Genomic DNA, 21,859 nt, shown 5'->3' on the forward strand with positions numbered 1-21,859 from the left:
GGTTCAGTCGCTCAGCCGTGTCTGACTCTTTGGGACCCCATGGACTGCAGCACGCCAGATCTCCCTGTCCAGCTCCCGGAGTTCACTCAGACTCCATGTCCATTGAGTCGGTGATGCCATCCAACCATCTCATCTTCTGTCATCCCCTTCTCCTGCCGCCTTCAGTCTTTCCCAGCATCAGGGTCTTTTCCAATGAGTCAGTTTTTCACATCAGGTGGCCAAAATACTGCAGTTTCAGCTTCAGCATCAGTCCTTCCAATGAATATTCAGGACTGATCTTCTTTAGGATGGACTGGTTGGATCTCCTTGCAGTCCAAGGGACTCTCAAGAGTCTCCCCCAACACCACAGTTCAGTTCTTCACTGCTCAGCTTTCTTTATAGTCCAACCCTCACATCCATACATGACTATTGGAAAAACCATGGCTTTGACTAGAGTGACCTTTGTTGGCAAAGTAATGTCTCTGCTTTTTAATATGCCGTCTGGTTGGTTATAAGTTTTCTTCCAAGGAGCAAGCGTCTTTCAATTTCACCGCTGCAGTGATTGTGGAGCCCCCCCCCCCCCCCCCCCAAATAAAGCCTGTCACTGTTTCCATTGTTTCCCCATCTATTTGCCATGAAGTGATGGGACCAGATGCCACGATCTTAGTTTTCTGAATGTTGAGTTTTACGCGAACTTTTTCTCTCCTCTTTCACTTTCATCAAGAGGCTCTTTGGTTCTTCTTCGCTTTCTGCCATAAGGGTGGTGTCATCTGCATATCTGAGGTTATTTCCCGATTTGGAACCAGTCTGTTGTTCCATGTCCAGTTCTAACTGTTGCTTCCTGACCTGCGTATGGATTTCTCAAGAGGCAGGTCAGGTGGTCTGATATTCCCATCTCTCTAAGACTTTTCCAGAGTTCGTTGTGATCCACACAGTCAAAGGCTTTGGCATAGTCAATGAAGCAGAAGTTTTTCCTGCAACTCTTGCTTTTTCCGATGACCCAACGGGTGTTGGCAATCTGATCTCTGGTTCCTCTGCCTTTTTCTAAATCCAGCTTGAAGAGCTGGAAGTTCAGGGTTCACATACTGCTGAAGCCTGGTTTGGAGAATTTTGAGCATTATTTTACTAGCGTGTGAGACGAGTGCACTTGTGCGGTAGTTTGAGCATTCTTTGGCATTGCTTTTCTTTGGGATTGGAATGAAGACTGACCTCTTCCCGTCCTGTGGCCACTGCTGAGTTTTCCACATTTGCTATGCCAGCACGTTCACAGCATCTTTTGGGATTTGAAATAGCTCAACTGGAATTCCATCAACTCCACTAGTGAAGGTCCTAAGGCCCACCCACTTGACTTCGCATTCCCGGATGTCTGGCTCTAGTTGAGTCTGAGTGATCACTGCTGCTGCTGCTGCTGCTGCTGCTAAGTCGCTTCAGTCGTGTCCGACTGTGTGCGACCCCATAGACGGCAGCCCACCGGGCTCCCTCATCCCTGGGATTCTCCAGGAAGAAACGCTTGAGTGGGTTGCCATTGTCTTCTCCGAGTTGAGTGATCACACCATCTTGATTATTTGGGTCGGGAAGATCTTTTTTGTAAACACCTATTCAAAGTGCTGTAAATTCAACAGAGACCCTTTTCCCACTTGCCTGGGTAATACTGAAGTAAAACCACACTAACCTGGAAAGGGATTTGATTTAGGTCATACCTGAATGGTCTAGCGGTTTTCCCTACTTTCTTCAATTTAAGTCTGAAGTTGGCAATAAGGAGTTCATGATCTGAGCCACAGTCAGCTCCCGGTCTTGTTTTTGCTGACTGTATAGAGCTTCTCCATCTTTGGCTGCAAAGAATATAATCAATCTGATTTCGGTGTTGACCATCTGGTGATGTCCATGTGTAGAGTCTTCTCTTGTGTTGTTGGAAGAGGGTGTTTGCTATGACCAGTGCATTTTCTTGGCAGAACTCTATTAGTCTTTGCCCTGCTTCATTCCGCATTCCAAGGCCAAATTTGCCTGTTACTCCAGGTGTTTCTTGACTTCCTACTTTTGCATTCCAGTCCCCTATAATGAAAAGGACATCTTTTTTGGGTGTTAGTTCTACAAGGTCTTGTAGGTCTTCATAGAACCGTTCAACTTCAGCTTCTTCAGCATTACTGGTTGGGGCATAGACTTGGATTACGGTGATATTGAATGGAAACGCCTTGGAAACGAACAGAGATCATTCTGTCGTTTTTGAGATTGCATCCAAGTACTGCATTTCGGACTCTTTCGTTGACCATGATGGCTACTCCATTTCTTCTGAGGGATTCCTGCCCACAGTAGTAGATATAATGGTCATCTGAGTTAAATTCACCCATTCCAGTCCATTTTAGTTCGCTGATTCCTGGAATGTCGACGTTCACTCTTGCCATCTCTTGTTTGACCACTTCCAATTTGCCTTGATTCATGGACCTGACATTCCAGGTTCCTGTGCAATATTGCTCTTTACAGCATCGGACTTTGTTTCTATCACCAGTCACATCCACAGCTGGGTGTTGTTTTTGCTTTGGCTCCATCCCTTCATTCTTTCTGGAGTTATTTCTCCACTGATCTCCAGTAGCATATTGGGCACCTACTGACCTGGGGAGTTCCTAATTCAGTATCCTATTATTTTGCCTTTTCATACTGTTCATGGGGTTCTCAAGGCAAGAATACTGAAGTGGTTTGCCATTACAGACTGGTTCCAAATAGGAAAAGGAGTACGTCAAGGCTGTATATTGTCACCCTGCTTATTTAACTTCTATGGAGAGTACATCATGAGAAACGCTGGACTGGAAGAAACACAAGCTGGAATCAAGATTGCCAGGAGAAATATCAATAACCTCAGATATGCAGATGACACCACCCTTATGGCAGAAAGTGGAGAGGAACTAAAAAGCCTCTTGATGAAAGTGAAAGAGGAGAGTGAAAAAGTTGGCTTAAAGCTCAACATTCAGAAAACAAAGATCATGGCATCCGGTCCCATCACTTCATGGGAAATAGATGGGGAAACAGTGTCAGACTTTATTTGGGGGGGCTCCAAAATCACTGCAGATGGTGACTGCAGCCATGAAATTAAAAGACGCTTACTCCTTGGAAGGAAAGTTATGACCAACCTAGACAGCATATTCAAAAGCAGAGACATTACTTTGCCAACTAAAGTCCGTCTAGTCACGGCTGTGAAGGCTGAGCGCCGAAGAATTGATGCTTTTGAACCGTGGTGTTGGAGAAGACTCTTGAGAGTCCCTTGGACTGCGAGGAGATCCAACCAGTCCATTCTGAAGATCAGCCCTGGGATTTCTTTGGAAGGAATGACGCTAAAGCTGAAACTCCAGTACTTTGGCCACCTCATGTGAAGAGTTGACTCACTGGAAAAGACTGTGATGCTGGGAGGAATTGGGGGCAGGAGGAGAAGGGGACGAACAGAAGATGAGATGGCTGGATGGCATCGCTGACTCGGTGGACGTGAGTCTGGGTGAACTCTGGGGTCGCAAAGAGTCGGATACGACTGAGCGAACTGAACTGACCCTGGAAACTGACAGGCGTTCGTAAAAAAAAACTGCAACTGGGAGTACAACTTTTCTGGGCAGTATCAGCACCGCAAACTACGAAACACAACAGCACAACAACGAAACAAAAGAAACACAAGCGCAGCGACCACAGAGGCAGCGAACTGGGTAACTACTTAGTCTCTATCTCTTCTTAGCAAACCGCGTTGATCAGGGGAAAGCGCGAACGCAGTCCCCCACTACCACAAATTATGCAGTCGAGTTTCCCACATTTGGGGAAATCGCAGGGGTCAGCACATCCGGAGTGCAATGGATAAGCCTCGCCCTGGGAAAACCACCTTCGTGATCATGGTATCTCCCCTGCCAGGTAAGTATGAGTTGTCGCCCACCCACCGCCCAACACGCTCGAGCTCGCCCCACTCTGCACGCACGGTCACTTCCCTCGCACCACCCCCGCACACTCAGCCCCTGCGCGCCCCTCGGCCCGGCCTCGCCCACCCGGGGAACAACCTCAGGAACCTCCGCGTGTGCACACGCAGGACACCGAGGCCCGGGAGGAGCGGGACCAGCAGCCTCGGCGCGCCGCTCATCTACATGCGCCACGCCCCCATGCCGGTTCTGTGACCAACCAATCCCCAACCTGGACAAGTTGCCTTGAGGTTTCTCGGCCCCAGGGTCTGCGCGCGCAGCGAGAAGACGCGACCTGGAGGGGGAGCCCCGGAAAACAGGAGTTCTGGGCGGCCGGAACCCCGCATTTGAGAGTGAGGGTGTGAGTCGCGGCTCCGTTCTAGTCTCCCCTTCCGATTTTGTTTCCACAGCCAGACCGAACTCATCCCCACTGGGCATGGTTATTATGAGGACCTTTCCCTCCCCCGACCCCCGTTAAATATTTAAGTAATAAGATTTCCGCAGTCAGTTTAAAAGCGATCGCTTTATTCGTAGTGTCTTCCTGAGTTAGCATCTCCATCAACTACTTCAACACGTATCTGCTTCAAGATACACAACTAAACCAAGTGAAACTTAAAGGGAAAAAAAGTCAAGAGTCTAACCTTGAAGAAAGTAAACCAGGGCAAGGTACAAACTTCTTCCACTTTGCAAAGAGTACAGTGCTTGAGTCAAGTATATAGTACTGGCAAATACAAAGTTTTAGATTTTATTTTGGCCGTTGCCCTGCGATTTGCAGGATCTAAGTTTCCCCACCAGCGACTGAGCCTCTGCTCCCTGCAGTGCAAGCACGGACCTAGCAACTTGACCGGCAGGGAATTCCAAACAATTTTCGGACAGTAAATGAGACATTTATATCCCAGCTACTCTGCCCACTTAGAGCCTACCCCTCCCCTGGAATCCCAGTAACTAAGCTGATCAACAGAATGAGGCCCAAGTGATTTTCAGGGGATTCTGAGGCTAGGTCCGCGGAAGCCTTGCATCTTCTGTGTCTCTGAGAACCTTGTGTGGCAGACTTGAGCTGTGAGTAAGAAGACTGACAACTCGGGCTGCCATGTTGAGAGGAAGCTGCTGCTTAAACCTGTCTCTTCTCCCTCCGTAAGGAGAGAGTAAAGATAGAGATGAAAGTGAAAGTGAAGTCACTCAGTCGTGTCGGACTCTTTGCAACCCTGTGGATTGTAGCCTACCAGGCTCCTCCGTCCATGGGATTCTCCAGGCAAGAATACTGGAGTAGGTTGCCATTTCCTTCTCCAGGGGATCTTCCCGACCCAGTGATCGGACCCGGTCTCCCACATTGCAGGCAGACGCTTTAACCTCTGAGCCACCAGGGAAGGCCAAGATAGAGGTAGGCCACCCTAAATTGGTAGATGGCAGGTCCAAGAAGCATAGGAACTTATTAAGATTGTCTTGGGTGGCTGAAAGAGTAGTAGCTCTCTACCTCTGCCTGCCAAGTCTTAAAAGTTTATAAAAAGGCCTTAACTGGGTTATCAGGTACACTGTTCAGATGGTCTCAACAACACCTTACTTCCTCAAGGTGTTTTCCTTGGGATAGCTCCCACTGTGGGAGTAGTAGGCAGAGGGTACATTCCAAGGACAGGGGAATGGTTGCCTGAGTCTAGCTCAAAGACCAGTGGTCACAGCCTACCGATCATCTCCTTCAACAGAAGACCAAAGTTTTGTCTCCAATCTGTTCCTGGTTGGAGAAGTAAGATCTCACAAGCCAAGAGCCATGCATGGAAAAGGGACACACTCGAGTTTCAGTCCCAAACTGTGACCCCAGAAACTGCAGATTTGGATGAAAATAGATGAGTGTTTTTGTTTCAAAGCTCTTAACTTTGGGGGTGATATTTTCTCGGGGGGGGGGTGATATTTTTGTGCAGCAATAGAGAAATAGAAGAGGGATACAGAAGTAAGCAAACAAGTAACATGAAGTAGAAAGGGGGAAAGTGGATTAAGGGATAAAGAAGACACAATGGAGAGCAGGGGGTGGGGTTGAGGGCTTACAGTGTTTGATGAGGGGGTCAGGGAAAGCCTCTCTGTTTCAGTTTGCTACATAATCCTGCTTCCCTTTGCTTGCTTGTCATTAGCGCATGTAACCACCAAAAATTGACAGGCTCAGCCCCTGAGTTTACTTGTTCTGTTACCAGTCCTAGAATCAAAACCAATTCCTTAGCATTTCCAATTCTTAGTTTTAAATTTATGGGAGTAAATAAGTAATGACTTAACTTTGTGGATCGGAATGAATATGGATGTAATTGTGGCCAAGGGCCACAATTCTTCAGCTCAGCTCAGTTCATTTCAATCCCTCAGTCGTGTCTGACTCTTTGCGACGCCATGAATCACAGCACGCCAGGCCTCCCTGTTCATCACCATCTCCCGGAGTTTACCCAGACTCACGTCCATCGAGTCCGTGATGTCATCTCATCCTCGGTTGTCTCCTTCTCCTCCTGCCTCCAATGCCTCCAGGCATCAGAGTTTTTTCCAGTGAGTCAACTCTTCTCATGAGGTGGCCAAAGTACTAGAGTTTCAGCTTCAGCATCATTCCTTCCAAAGAAATCCCAGGGCTGATCTCCTTCAGAAAACACCACAGTTCAAAAGCATCAATTCTTCAGCGCTCAGCCTTCTTCACAGTCCAACTCTCACATCCATACATGACCACAGGAAAAACCATAGCCTTGACTAGACGGACCTTAGTCGGCAAAGTAATGTCTCTGCTTTTGAATATGCTATCTGGGTTGGTCATAACTTTTCTTCCAAGGAGTAAGCGTCTTTTAATTTCATGGCTGCAGTCACCATCTGCAGTGATTCTGGAGCCCAAAAAAATAAAGCCTGACACTGTTTCCACTGTTTCCCCGTCTATTTCCCATGAAGTGATGGGACCGGATGCCATAATCTTCGTTTTCTGAATGTTGAGCTTGGCCAACTTTTTCGCTCTCCTCTTTCACTCTCATGGGTTTCCTAACAGGTGTCTCTTTCATGTCATTGTGACTCACGGGAGAGTATTGTACCTCCCAAGAGAGTTGGGTGGAACAATAGTTGAAAACCAGAGAAGGGAGTTCCCTGGCAGTCCTCCGTTTCAGGGTAGTGAGTCTGGGTTCAATCCCTGGTTGGAAAACTAAGATCCCACAAGCCAAGAGGCACAGTCTAAAAAAAACAAAACCAGAGAAATATACAGCATATGAGTGGTACATTATCCTACAACATTACAAAGCATAGAAAGAGCACAAGCAGAGGGAGAATCTGAAAAGGTATTACAGCAATCGTACAGTTGGAGTAACCATAGGTGCAGCATCTCATGGCTGAAAGGAATCCTAAAGGATCTTTCTATCTAGTTACTGATCCACCCATTGCTTGCAGATGAATTTTGAAAGACAGGTAGGGTTTGGATGGTGCTTGCACTGCAAGGAGCAGAGGCTCAGTCGCTGGTGGGGAAACTTAGATCCTGCAAATCGCAGGGCAACGGCCAAAATAAAATCTAAAACTTTGTATTTGCCAGTACTATATACTTGACTCAAGCACTGTACTCTTTGCAAAGTGGAAGAAGTTTGTACCTTGCCCTGGTTTACTTTCTTCAAGGTTAGACTCTTGACTTTTTTTCCCTTTAAGTTTCACTTGGTTTAGTTGTGTATCTTGAAGCAGATACGTGTTGAAGTAGTTGATGGAGATGCTAACTCAGGAAGACACTACGAATAAAGCGATCGCTTTTAAACTGACTGCGGAAATCTTATTACTTAAATATTTAACGGGGGTCGGGGGAGGGAAAGGTCCTCATAATAACCATGCCCAGTGGGGATGAGTTCGGTCTGGCTGTGGAAACAAAATCGGAAGGGGAGACTAGAACGGAGCCGCGACTCACACCCTCACTCTCAAATGCGGGGTTCCGGCCGCCCAGAACTCCTGTTTTCCGGGGCTCCCCCTCCAGGTCGCGTCTTCTCGCTGCGCGCGCAGACCCTGGGGCCGAGAAACCTCAAGGCAACTTGTCCAGGTTGGGGATTGGTTGGTCACAGAACCGGCATGGGGGCGTGGCGCATGTAGATGAGCGGCGCGCCGAGGCTGCTGGTCCCGCTCCTCCCGGGCCTCGGTGTCCTGCGTGTGCACACGCGGAGGTTCCTGAGGTTGTTCCCCGGGTGGGCGAGGCCGGGCCGAGGGGCGCGCAGGGGCTGAGTGTGCGGGGGTGGTGCGAGGGAAGTGACCGTGCGTGCAGAGTGGGGCGAGCTCGAGCGTGTTGGGCGGTGGGTGGGCGACAACTCATACTTACCTGGCAGGGGAGATACCATGATCACGAAGGTGGTTTTCCCAGGGCGAGGCTTATCCATTGCACTCCGGATGTGCTGACCCCTGCGATTTCCCCAAATGTGGGAAACTCGACTGCATAATTTGTGGTAGTGGGGGACTGCGTTCGCGCTTTCCCCTGATCAACGCGGTTTGCTAAGAAGAGATAGAGACTAAGTAGTTACCCAGTTCGCTGCCTCTGTGGTCGCTGCGCTTGTGTTTCTTTTGTTTCGTTGTTGTGCTGTTGTGTTTCGTAGTTTGCGGTGCTGATACTGCCCAGAAAAGTTGTACTCCCAGTTGCAGTTTTTTTTTACGAACGCCTGTCAGTTTCCAGGGTCAGTTCAGTTCGCTCAGTCGTATCCGACTCTTTGCGACCCCAGAGTTCACCCAGACTCACGTCCACCGAGTCAGCGATGCCATCCAGCCATCTCATCTTCTGTTCGTCCCCTTCTCCTCCTGCCCCCAATTCCTCCCAGCATCACAGTCTTTTCCAGTGAGTCAACTCTTCACATGAGGTGGCCAAAGTACTGGAGTTTCAGCTTTAGCGTCATTCCTTCCAAAGAAATCCCAGGGCTGATCTTCAGAATGGACTGGTTGGATCTCCTCGCAGTCCAAGGGACTCTCAAGAGTCTTCTCCAACACCACGGTTCAAAAGCATCAATTCTTCGGCGCTCAGCCTTCACAGCCGTGACTAGACGGACTTTAGTTGGCAAAGTAATGTCTCTGCTTTTGAATATGCTGTCTAGGTTGGTCATAACTTTCCTTCCAAGGAGTAAGCGTCTTTTAATTTCATGGCTGCAGTCACCATCTGCAGTGATTTTGGAGCCCCCCCAAATAAAGTCTGACACTGTTTCCCCATCTATTTCCCATGAAGTGATGGGACCGGATGCCATGATCTTTGTTTTCTGAATGTTGAGCTTTAAGCCAACTTTTTCACTCTCCTCTTTCACTTTCATCAAGAGGCTTTTTAGTTCCTCTCCACTTTCTGCCATAAGGGTGGTGTCATCTGCATATCTGAGGTTATTGATATTTCTCCTGGCAATCTTGATTCCAGCTTGTGTTTCTTCCAGTCCAGCGTTTCTCATGATGTACTCTCCATAGAAGTTAAATAAGCAGGGTGACAATATACAGCCTTGACGTACTCCTTTTCCTATTTGGAACCAGTCTGTAATGGCAAACCACTTCAGTATTCTTGCCTTGAGAACCCCATGAACAGTATGAAAAGGCAAAATAATAGGATACTGAATTAGGAACTCCCCAGGTCAGTAGGTGCCCAATATGCTACTGGAGATCAGTGGAGAAATAACTCCAGAAAGAATGAAGGGATGGAGCCAAAGCAAAAACAACACCCAGCTGTGGATGTGACTGGTGATAGAAACAAAGTCCGATGCTGTAAAGAGCAATATTGCACAGGAACCTGGAATGTCAGGTCCATGAATCAAGGCAAATTGGAAGTGGTCAAACAAGAGATGGCAAGAGTGAACGTCGACATTCCAGGAATCAGCGAACTAAAATGGACTGGAATGGGTGAATTTAACTCAGATGACCATTATATCTACTACTGTGGGCAGGAATCCCTCAGAAGAAATGGAGTAGCCATCATGGTCAACGAAAGAGTCCGAAATGCAGTACTTGGATGCAATCTCAAAAACGACAGAATGATCTCTGTTCGTTTCCAAGGCGTTTCCATTCAATATCACCGTAATCCAAGTCTATGCCCCAACCAGTAATGCTGAAGAAGCTGAAGTTGAACGGTTCTATGAAGACCTACAAGACCTTGTAGAACTAACACCCAAAAAAGATGTCCTTTTCATTATAGGGGACTGGAATGCAAAAGTAGGAAGTCAAGAAACACCTGGAGTAACAGGCAAATTTGGCCTTGGAATGCGGAATGAAGCAGGGCAAAGACTAATAGAGTTCTGCCAAGAAAATGCACTGGTCATAGCAAACACCCTCTTCCAACAACACAAGAGAAGACTCTACACATGGACATCACCAGATGGTCAACACCGAAATCAGATTGATTATATTCTTTGCAGCCAAAGATGGAGAAGCTCTATACAGTCAGCAAAAACAAGACCGGGAGCTGACTGTGGCTCAGATCATGAACTCCTTATTGCCAACTTCAGACTTAAATTGAAGAAAGTAGGGAAAACCGCTAGACCATTCAGGTATGACCTAAATCAAATCCCTTTCCAGGTTAGTGTGGTTTTACTTCAGTATTACCCAGGCAAGTGGGAAAAGGGTCTCTGTTGAATTTACAGCACTTTGAATAGGTGTTTACAAAAAAGATCTTCCCGACCCAAATAATCAAGATGGTGTGATCACTCAACTCGGAGAAGACAATGGCAACCCACTCAAGCGTTTCTTCCTGGAGAATCCCAGGGATGAGGGAGCCCGGTGGGCTGCCGTCTATGGGGTCGCACACAGTCGGACACGACTGAAGCGACTTAGCAGCAGCAGCAGCAGCAGCAGCAGTGATCACTCAGACTCAACTAGAGCCAGACATCCGGGAATGCGAAGTCAAGTGGGTGGGCCTTAGGACCTTCACTAGTGGAGTTGATGGAATTCCAGTTGAGCTATTTCAAATCCCAAAAGATGCTGTGAACGTGCTGGCATAGCAAATGTGGAAAACTCAGCAGTGGCCACAGGACGGGAAGAGGTCAGTCTTCATTCCAATCCCAAAGAAAAGCAATGCCAAAGAATGCTCAAACTACCGCACAAGTGCACTCGTCTCACACGCTAGTAAAATAATGCTCAAAATTCTCCAAACCAGGCTTCAGCAGTATGTGAACCCTGAACTTCCAGCTCTTCAAGCTGGATTTAGAAAAAGGCAGAGGAACCAGAGATCAGATTGCCAACACCCGTTGGGTCATCGGAAAAAGCAAGAGTTGCAGGAAAAACTTCTGCTTCATTGACTATGCCAAAGCCTTTGACTGTGTGGATCACAACGAACTCTGGAAAAGTCTTAGAGAGATGGGAATATCAGACCACCTGACCTGCCTCTTGAGAAATCCATACGCAGGTCAGGAAGCAACAGTTAGAACTGGACATGGAACAACAGACTGGTTCCAAATCGGGAAATAACCTCAGATATGCAGATGACACCACCCTTATGGCAGAAAGCGAAGAAGAACCAAAGAGCCTCTTGATGAAAGTGAAAGAGGAGAGAAAAAGTTCGCGTAAAACTCAACATTCAGAAAACTAAGATCGTGGCATCTGGTCCCATCACTTCATGGCAAATAGATGGGGAAACAATGGAAACAGTGACAGGCTTTATTTGGCGGGGGGGGGGGCTCCACAATCACTGCAGCGGTGAAATTGAAAGACGCTTGCTCCTTGGAAGAAAACTTATAACCAACCAGACGGCATATTAAAAAGCAGAGACATTACTTTGCCAACAAAGGTCACTCTAGTCAAAGCCATGGTTTTTCCAATAGTCATGTATGGATGTGAGGGTTGGACTATAAAGAAAGCTGAGCAGTGAAGAATTGAACTGTGGTGTTGGGGGAGACTCTTGAGAGTCCCTTGGACTGCAAGGAGATCCAACCAGTCCATCCTAAAGAAGATCAGTCCTGAATATTCATTGGAAGGACTGATGCTGAAGCTGAAACTGCAGTATTTTGGCCACCTGATGTGAAAAACTGACTCATTGGAAAAGACCCTGATGCTGGGAAAGACTGAAGGCGGCAGGAGAAGGGGATGACAGAAGATGAGATGGTTGGATGGCATCACCGACTCAATGGACATGGAGTCTGAGTGAACTCCGGGAGCTGGACAGGGAGATCTGGCGTGCTGCAGTCCATGGGGTCCCAAAGAGTCAGACACGGCTGAGCGACTGAACCGAACTGAACTGAATAGGTGTTAGAGGTTATACTAAGCAGATCGGACGAAGACAAATATAATATCTATAAAAATCACTTACTGTTTCAGTCGTGCCTGATGACTCTGCAACCACATGGACTGCAGCATGCCAGGCTTACCTGTCCTTCACAGTCTCCCAGGGTTGCTCAAACTCATGTGCATTGAGTCGGTGATGCCATCCAACTATCTCATCATCCTCTCTCACTGCTTTTCCTCCTGCCTTCAATCTTTCCCAGCATCAGGGTCCTTTCCAGTGAGTCAGCTCTTCGCATCAGGCGGCCAAAGTATTGAAGCTTCAGCTTCAGCATCAGTCTTTCCAATGAACGTTCAGGGTTGATTTCATTTAGGATTGATTCCTTTGATCTCCTCACAGTCTAAGGGACTCTCTCAAGAGTTTTTTATATCACTTATATGTGGAATCTTAAAAAAGGAAGTCAACTCAGTTATAAAACAGAAACAATCATAAAGAGAAAACAATGCTGGGCATCAAGGGGGAGTAGGAAGAAGAAGGGGAGGCAAAAGACAGGGATAAACTAATAGTATGGGATTAATAGTTATAGAACACTATGAAAAATAAGATTTTACTACATGGCACATCGAACTATATTCAATATCTTGTAATAACTTATAATTGCAAGGAATCTCAACTGTACACCTGAAATTAATACAAGATTGTAAATCAACTAGTTTAATATATAAAAAAATTTTAAAAGAATGTGGAGGGAATTTCCTGGCAGTGCAGTGTTTAGGACTCCAGGATTTCACTGATGGAGCAAGACATCAATCCCTGGTCAAAGAACTAAGATCCTGAAAGCCGTACAGCCTGAAAACAAAAACAGCAGATCTTTTTTTACATGTACAAGAGAACCCCCAAAGGAAGATAAATACCCTCAAAAGTGGCTAAGGGCTTCCTTTTGTTGGCCCTGGTTCCTTTTGCTGAAGAATGATATTTAGAGACTAAAATCTGGTTCCTCTTGTTGATGAATACTGGTGTATCACTGGTATTAAGTCCTGTACCTATTTGACTCAATGGATTATATTCTATTATTATCATTACCTTGATTTGGCAATGGGACTCCTTTGAAACTGGCTCCTTTGCGCTTGATATGCCCCCAAATCAGTCACCGTACATTTCTTCACTTTTCCAGGCTTGCATGTTCCTCTCCTAAGAGCCTCACCTCCCGTGGAAGCTGATGTGCCCCTTCGCCCTCCTGCCCACCATGACTTCGGGTCTCAGCGAGGCTTCCTGTGGAGTGATGGGGAAGGCTATCAGGCTCAGAGCAATCAGCACATTCAGGTGTAACCAGGCCTGTAGCTATTCAGCTTTGGCTGCCCTCCTTCACCCACCTACCCCAGTTCCTGGGCATAAGGGGCTGCTTCCTGGAAGAGGTCAAGGTTCTGTGGACTTCCTGTAGAGGGGGGTGGAATCCAGAGGGAGGGGCAGAGGGCACAGGTGTCCAGGTTGGACACTACAAACATTTCAGATCGCACTGGGTGTGTGTCCACCACCCAAGATTGCTAGCCCACCCAGCAAAAGTCCTCCAGAGGCACAGCAAGCCACAGTGAAGTGGCCTTCCCTCAGCCCGGTGTGTTGCCTCTCCCTGACCAGGCAGCAGGCACCTCTGCCCCTTTGAGGTTGGGGGGACAGTGCCTCAGAGGCCCCCTGCCAGTCTCTGTGACACCCAGACCAGAATAGTTGGCCATGTGGTCACCAAAACCCACAGCCCTTCCCACTTCCCCAAATCCAGGTCCCCAAGGATTGCACACCTCCACATCCCTTCGGGAATAGATCCAACAAAGGCCTAAGTTTCTTTCTTTTGGCCCCATCTGCTGGTCTTTACAGATGGTATCATTTGAGGCTGGGGTCTCTGCAGCCGCAGAGCCACGGACCCTTCTGGAAGGGCACCAGTCAGACTGCTGCGGCACAGCCCTCTAGGCCCAGGGAGACTCCAAAGACTCCAGGTTGGCGCATGTTAGTTAGCAGTGGGACGATGCGAAGGGCTGAGATGAGAAGTGCTGGGTGACCACAGGAGTTTGCCAGGAGAGGAAGACAAAGCAGAAACACAGTCTCCAGTTTGAGAGGCAGTTCAGTTCAGTTCAGACGCTCAGTAGTGACAGACTCTTTGCGACCCCATGGACTGCAGCACGCCAGGCTTCCCTGTCTGTCACCAACTCCCGAAGACTACTCAAACTCATGTCCATTGAGTCGGTGATGCCATCCAACCATCTCATTCTCTGTCGTCCCTTTCTCCTCCCGCCTTCAATCAGAACCAGAACCAAAAAATGGCTTGTGGCCTTAGGGGTCTGGGACGGCCGCCCCGCGCCCCTGAGGTTTCAGAGAGCCACCCTGCCATCGGTGTTCTGCCGAGAGTCCTCTGAGATGGACTCCCAACTGTAAGCAGAGTCTCTGGAGTTTCCCTCCCACAGGAAGGGAGAGAGAAAGTACCACTCCCTGCTGTTCTCTGTATCCACACCCAAATCAGTCTGTCCCCGAAACAAAGCTGCTCCTTCCTGATAACAGTCCAGCCCAGTTCCTTCTGGGTGCTCTCTCCACTTCATCCTCTTCTTTCTCCCAATTTAGCCTTAAGGACCCAGCACTAAAGTTAGTTACCTGGTCAGAAACCACAGGCTAGTGATCTGTGCAACTAGGTGAATTTATGTGCCCCTCATGCTGACATCTCACCTGCCTCCCATCCCACCCTCCACCCTTCTCCCTGCCATCAGCCCCCGTTGCTCCCGACTCAGGGCTCTCTGAGCTCGTCTGTACTTTTGTTGTCATCTCTACTTTGGCCTCCTGATGCGAAGAGCTGACTCACTGGAAAAGACCCTGATGCTGGGAAAGATTGAGGGCAAGAGGAGAAGGGGACGACAGAGGATGATGAGATGGTTTGATAGCATCATCGACTTGATGGACATGAGTTTGGGTGGACTCTGGGAGTTGGTGATGGACAGGGAGGCCTGGGGTGCTGCGGTTCATGGGATCGCAAAGAGTCAGACACGACTGAGCGACTGAACGGAGCTGAACTCTCTCCTCCCCCAGATGTACAGAATGGTGTGGGCGCTTTTAAGGGTGGGAGCAATCCTTGTTCTTTCCACAGGAACTCGAACCTTCCAGCGGCTACAGGGATAGGTGCAACGGCCCGTGAAAGCTGAGGCTTCCCCGGGGGCCACTTCCGGGTCCTCAGAAGGACAGGAAACCTGAAGCAGCCGCGGAATTTCTCATCAGTACTGTCAGGCCCACTAAGAGCCCTGCTGACTTTTGCTCTTGCCGGCGTCTGCTTCTATGTAGGAGCAGGGTAGGCAGTGGTTCGGAAGATCTCGGGGTGGCAGCTCTGCCCCGAGAGATGGCTGGGAAGGTTTTCTGTCCCCCCAAGTCTGCACCTGCAGAGACTATATGAAAGGGAGAGAGAGAAAGTGGTTGGGAGGTTGAAAGACTGTGACTGGGAGAAACAGAGACTGTGACCTTCCTTGGGGGGCAGAGCTGGGGGCTGAACCATAATTGAGGGGGTTTCAGGAAGGGTGCCCCGCTGTCCCTGACTCTGTGTGGCCTGGGTGCTTGTCGGCCTCGCTCCAGGGCTTTTGGAGCACAGATGCCGTTTTGTGGGCCTGGGCGGGAGTAGGGGAGGGATGCGGAGGGTGGGGTGGGAAAGAGAATAAAAGCAGAGAGGGCTCGGCCCGCAGCGGAGGCCACCGCGCTGTGGGCCTATGTGCGGCCTGCAGGCAGGAGACGGCCCAGGCGAGACCCCAGGCCAGGGCCAAAGCGGGGCTATGAGGGTGTCCCCGAAAGGCTTTCCCGCCTCTGTCCAAGAAGAAAGGACGCTGCGCAGCCGCAGGGTGTCGGGCGGGGCAGAGGCGCCGGTGGCGGGGTGCCTTTCCCTGGGGAGCAAAAGCAACCAGCACCTCCTTCGAGCCGGAATCGAACCAGCGACCTAAGGATGACCACACGTGTCGGATCTACAGTCCTCCGCTCTACCAGCTGAGCTATCGAAGGGTGCGCGCCACCATGCGGCCGGGGACCTTACTTTCCCGGAAATGCCGCAACACCTCACTGGGACGCCCGAGGTGAGACCGTCCGGCTTGGTCAGAAGCCCCTTTGAAGAGACCGGTGCGCTCACCGCCAGGGCGCCGGGTGAGGGTGCGAGGACCCGGCAATCCTGCGGGGTGGCTGCGGCCCGGGCGTGGTGGTGGCCGGCATCCGGGCGCAGAGTTTCAAGATGCCTCGTTTCCTCTCCGCCGTCCCTCTTTCTACAAGTGGGGACGGCGGCCTGAAAGCGGGGAAGAGGGCTAGGGGAGAGGCGTTGAGAAATGGATGATGGGCGCGTGGGGTGCGGGAGGCCGGGCCGAGGAGAGGGGCACCGGGGAGCCGGCTGCCAAACGCCTAGCCAGCCACCTGGTGCTCTTTAAGTGCCGTCAGTTCAAACTACTCCTTTGGTCAAAATGGTATTATTTGCTGTGGCACGTTGTGCCACCCTTCAAAGCCAGTATCATCTTGCCTGCATTCTGCAGGTTTCCTATGGATCTCCCTGCTTTCGCTCGGCCACCTTTACAGCCAGAATGATTTTCTCTCCTTTGCTAGGGGAGTGTGGAAGAGGGGTGGGGGTGGGGTGTGGAGGGTTTAGATGAAGCTGCCTCTCTTCTGGAAGCTTCTGGTTCACTCAGACTTGAACCCTTACAAAGGTCTACACGACCCTCACTCAGTTCTTGTCCCCACGCAGTCACCTCTCTCAGTCTCGGCGCCATTCATAAACTTTGTTCTGACTCAGGACCTTCTTGCTATTCTCCAGACACTGCTCTAACTGACCTTTTGCTAGGGATGCTCTTCCCAGACAGCCCAATGCCCATCCCCCTCCTCCCTCCAGTCTGCTCACATTGTCACCTTCTCCAGGGAGCCTCCCCTGACTACCGAAATCAACACAGCAACCTGCCTCCTTATAGCAGTTCCCCATCTCCTTTCCTTCCTCGTTTTTTTTTTTTAAATTTCTTCATAGCTGTTAACATCTAACATACTAATTAATTTGCCTACGGTGTCTATTGTCAGTTTTCTCCCACCTCCACACCCCTTTCTCTAACTAAAATATAACGTCTAAAACATTTTGCCTTACACCTGAAATTAACACAACGTTGTAAACAACTATATTTCAATTAAAAATAATTTTTAAAAGTCCTCTCTGAGTAAGTCCAACACCTAACACAGGCCCCTGTCATACTTCTTCTTTCTTTCTTTTTTTGTCCGAGCTATGCTGCATTTCAGTTCCCTGGCCAGGGTAACCCCTGCCCCCATACAGAGCTCAGAGTCTTAACCACTGAAGCGCCAGGAAGGTCGTCTAACTGCCATTTGTTAGAGCATTCATTTAAAAGGGCTTGCAATTGTGAAGATGGGTTTCTCTTAGTCCAAAGAGTCTCTCTTTGGGCTGGGAGCCATTCCTTTGACACACGTGTAAGCAAGAAGGATAGGGCCTCTGTCTCCCACTTTCTGTGCGAGGACCCAACCTAACTTCAGTAACTGCCCACTGACAAACACGGCTGGCCTGCCTCTCTACTGACCAACTCTGAGGTGTGTCACTGCTGCCTCTTCTGAGCCCCCTTCCTCTCATCCTCTCCTTAAAACGCTCCGCTCCCCTCGCCCATTCCGGAATGGAGCTGGTCAGCTCTGTCCCCTGCTGTCAGTATTCACTGAATAAAGTCTCTTTCACCACTTTCTCTGCGGTCTGCTGTGTTTCTCTTCGACCACGTCAGATCGGAAAGGACCGAAGGACACCTGGGGGGCCGCCCAGTGTCTGCCCGTTGGGGCAGCAGGCGGGGGTCGGGGGTGGGATGCGGGGGCAAGGCCCAAGGGCAAGGGCTCCTGACCCCGAGCACCGCGCTCCGGGAGCCCCCGCCTGGTGCGCTGGAGGCGACCGCTCGCGCTCTCACCTGGTTTTCTCTCTGCAATAGGACCCCGGGCTTTCCTTCCAGCACCACTAGGATAGGCTACATATCCCGAAGCACTTTCGTCACTTTTACTTAAAAAGACACCGTGAAGAAACATTACCACGCTTTCCTATTAAGGCGGCTTTAGCGCTTAATGTAAACCGGCAAATAGGTCTTTCCTGAACCTTCCATGACTAGAAGATGAGTTCAGGGAGGCGAGGGCAAAAATGGGCTATTTTTCGCTGAAAGGAAGGAGAGACCAGACTCGAGCCCCGACCCACCCCCTCAACTGTGGGGCACCGCGAGCTCGCGTCTTCCCATGTCCCCCACGACTGGTCGCCCCTCGCCCACGCGCTCCCCTCCCGAGACACCGGCGAGTCTCGGGTGGGGTTAGTAGGTCCCGCGCCCCCGCCTGGAAGAGCATGACATCCGGGACATCCCGGCAGGGGGCGTGGCGTATGTAGATGAGCGGCGCGCAGAGGCTGCTGGTCCCGCTCCTCCCGGGCCTCGGTGTCCTGCGTGTGCACACGCGGAGGTTCCTGAGGTTGTTCCCCGGGTGGGCGAGGCCGGGCCGAGGGATGAGCAGGGGCGGAGGGTGCGGAGGTGGTGCGAGAGTAGTGACCGTGTGTGCAGAGTGGGGCGAGCTCGAGCGTGTTGGGCGGTGGGTGGGCGACAACTCATACTTACCTGGCAGGGGAGATACCATGATCACGAAGGTGGTTTTCCCAGGGCGAGGCTTATCCACTGCACTCCGGATGTGCTGACCCCTGCGATTTCCCCAAATGTGGGAAACTCGACTGCATAATTTGTGGTAGTGGGGGACTGCGTTCGCGCTTTCCCCTGATACGTGGTGTTTTAAAAATAGATAACTGCCGCTTGTCAGGGTATGACTAACCGGAAAATTAACATCTATGATCTGGTTTTTGTTTAACTTATATTAGAAGGGTAGATTTAGAACAGTCGGACAGTCTTTTGCAAAGTAAAAGCTTTCATTTGTTCGTTTCAATAGTGGTGAAGCATATCTGAATTCAATCAATTCAGATGTTTTAAGTCTGCCGTTTGACTTGGTGTCGTATCAACTACATGTAACATATCACGTGTTTTGTCTCTTATCATTGAGCATTGTTTAAATAAAATCATTTTTGTTCATTGAATCGGTAATGTTTTGTAACTATCATTCTTCACTTGTCTCCTCCTCTTGCTCTTAATCTTTCCCGGTATCAGGTATTCTCAATGTCTCAGGTGGACCAAGTTGAAGCTTCGACTTCAGCATTAGTCTTTCCAGTGAATTTCTGAACTGACTTTTTTTTCGGTTTGACTAGTTTGATCTCGTTGCAGTCCAAGGGACTCTCAAGAGTTTTCTCCATCACCACAGTTCGAAAGCATCAGTTCTTTGGTGCTTGATCTCTCTTGTTCATGGGGGGAAAACATAGCTTTGACTATACAGACCTTTGTCAACAAAGTGATGTCTCTGCTTAATACACTGTCTAGGTTTGTCATAGTTTTCCTTCCAAGGAGCATGTGTTTTAATTTTGTGGCTTCAGACACCATCTCCAGCGACTTGGGAGCCCAAGAAAATAAAATGTCACTGTTTCCACTTTTCCCCCATCTATTTGCCATGAAGTGATGGGACTGGATGACATGTGATCTTAGTTTTTTGAATGTTGGGTTTTAAGTCAGCTTTTAGAGTTAACCTTTTATATGTAAGTCAAGTACTTACATAGACTGGAGCAAATATATATTTTTAAATGTATATATAACAGTCATTTTGCTGTACAGTAGACTGACAACACTACTCATTGTTTTCGTGTCAAATTTAACGCTTGAGGACATGGATTCAAGTTAGATTTATTTTGATATTATGAAAAGTGCTCTGCCAATAATCACCAATGACAGCTGTTCGACTTCAATACAAACCATTTCTGAGAGTGCAAAGTGGCATTGACTGGAAACATGTATCTGTAGGAAAGAATCATTACCTTTTCAGTGCAGCTCAGTTCCAACGTCAGTTATTCAGAAAATTTAAGTGTTATGTGCTTGTGTAAATCACCCTTTGGTCTTCCTAAGGTACTTACTGGCTTCACATGGGAAATATGAATCCAACTGATTTTCTCTTTCACTTTGATAGCAAATAAGCAACCCAAGGTCAGGGTTTGAGCCTTCAAAAAGTGTGGCAGCTGCTGCTGCAGCTTAAAAGCACACAAGTAGGCACTTCCAGGACACTGAAACCAAGAACTGAGAAACATGCTATTAGGTTTATAGCCTAATCCTGACTTTTGACTTAAAATTCCATTAACACAACTTTGTTTTCATTTCAAAATAAGTGAAAGTGTTTTGTTTTTGTTTTTGTTTTTTTCTAAAAATTGGAATACCCAAAGTTGGGGGAAAATAGCTGATTTTTCTTCAAAATCTTTTTTCTAGGGACCAAACCAGTAGATCTGGGGAATTCCCACACAGTGCTTTGTCAGAAGTTTTGCCTCTGGAAAAGCTGAAACCTACCATCTAAGTACCTGACTAGTGGTGGTGGTGGTGTAGTCGCTCAGTCGTTTCCAACCCTTTGTGATTCTATGGACTGTAGCCCACCAGGCTCCTCTGTCCATGGGATTTCCCATGCAAGAATACTGGAGTGGGTTGCTATTTCCTTTTCCAGGGGATCTACCTGACCCAGGGATTGAAACCAGGTCTCCTGCATAGCAGGCAGATTCTTTACTGCTAAGCCACCAGCGAAGTCCCTACCTGACTAGTACTTGTACCTGACCCCAAACCGTCTTCTTTTTTGGTACTAGATGCTTCACTGAAAAATTAGGTGACTCTTAGCTTGTAACATTTTGCAGCCTTTGATTGACAACATACCCTAAATATTTTACTTCTGTTTCACAGTACTACAGTTTGACTAGTGAGGCCTTGTTTCTCTGTGAAGCAAGGAGCTGGAACAAAGCTGAGGTGTTGGTTTTCCAGTGTCCTTTAGGAGGCTGTCAGAAAATCATCTACAATTAAAGACCCTTCTGCTGGGACATAGTTCTGTAAGTTTTCCCATAAATTTCTGTTTTTTTCCTAGAGAAAATAGAAGAGTCCTGAAACCCTTGAGGAATCCTTTGCCATCAATATAGAACTCTGTGATATGAAAACAAAGACTCTGCCATTAGGGAGATAGAAAAATAACCAGAGCTCAGATCAATGACACAGATAAACCTCGCAGACGATGGTACGAAGTCAGGATAACTGCAGGGTTAGAAGCTTACAGGCCTTAACATTAATGGAATAACAAATTAATTTTTCTGAGATTGTGTATAAATCTACATGTCAATTATTTATCAAATTTAAGTTACTTCTTTACAAGGTGGGCGCTATTTTAAAATTCTCATTTTTCTAATTTTTTTAAAACTGGTTTATTCCTTCTATTGAATTCTTTTGCTAAACCTATTTAGTTATTTTTGGCTGTGTTGGGTCTGAGTTGCTGTGTGGGCTTTCTCTGGTTGCGGTGTGTGGGTTTCTCACTGTGGCAGCTTCTCTCGTTTTGGAGCACAGGCTCTAGCACGCGGGCTTCAGTAGCTGCAGCCCAGGGACTGTCAGTAGTTGTGGCTCATGGGCTCTAGAGCACAGGCTCAGCAGTGGCGCACGGGCTTAGTTGCTCCACAGCATGTAGTATCTTCCCTAACCAGGGATGGAACCTGTGTCTCCTGTGTCTCCAGAGGCAGATCCTCTACCACTGAGCCACCTGGGAAGCCCCTTTTAATTGAATTCTTGACAAAGGATATTGTTTTATACCTGACCATAGCTTATCCTTTTGGTAAATTATTGATTCTGATGGAACTGAATGTATAAACAGGACAAGAAAATTTAAGCGTAACATAGTCCCTGCCCATACGGGC

At 48.4% G+C, this 21,859-nt stretch overlaps 4 non-coding genes across 4 annotated transcripts; 2 read left to right on the forward strand and 2 right to left on the reverse strand.

Moving 5' to 3' along the window:
* Positions 1 to 3,708: 3,708 nt before the first annotated feature.
* Positions 3,709 to 3,872, reverse strand: LOC138095565 (U1 spliceosomal RNA). Its single transcript, XR_011146324.1, has one exon. It is a non-coding gene; the product is annotated as a U1 spliceosomal RNA (small nuclear RNA).
* Positions 3,873 to 8,191: 4,319 nt separating this feature from the next.
* Positions 8,192 to 8,355, forward strand: LOC138095576 (U1 spliceosomal RNA). The gene has a single exon (XR_011146332.1). It is a non-coding gene; the product is annotated as a U1 spliceosomal RNA (small nuclear RNA).
* Positions 8,356 to 15,978: 7,623 nt separating this feature from the next.
* Positions 15,979 to 16,068, reverse strand: TRNAY-GUA (transfer RNA tyrosine (anticodon GUA)). Its single transcript is given in 2 exon segments — positions 15,979 to 16,014; positions 16,032 to 16,068. It is a non-coding gene; the product is annotated as a tRNA-Tyr (tRNA).
* A 2,598-nt stretch (positions 16,069 to 18,666) lies between these two features.
* Positions 18,667 to 18,830, forward strand: LOC138095589 (U1 spliceosomal RNA). Its single transcript, XR_011146343.1, has one exon. It is a non-coding gene; the product is annotated as a U1 spliceosomal RNA (small nuclear RNA).
* Positions 18,831 to 21,859: the final 3,029 nt, after the last annotated feature.

This window comes from Capricornis sumatraensis, chromosome 19, assembly GCF_032405125.1.
Source record: "Capricornis sumatraensis isolate serow.1 chromosome 19, serow.2, whole genome shotgun sequence".
Taxonomy (NCBI): Eukaryota; Metazoa; Chordata; class Mammalia; order Artiodactyla; family Bovidae; genus Capricornis; species Capricornis sumatraensis.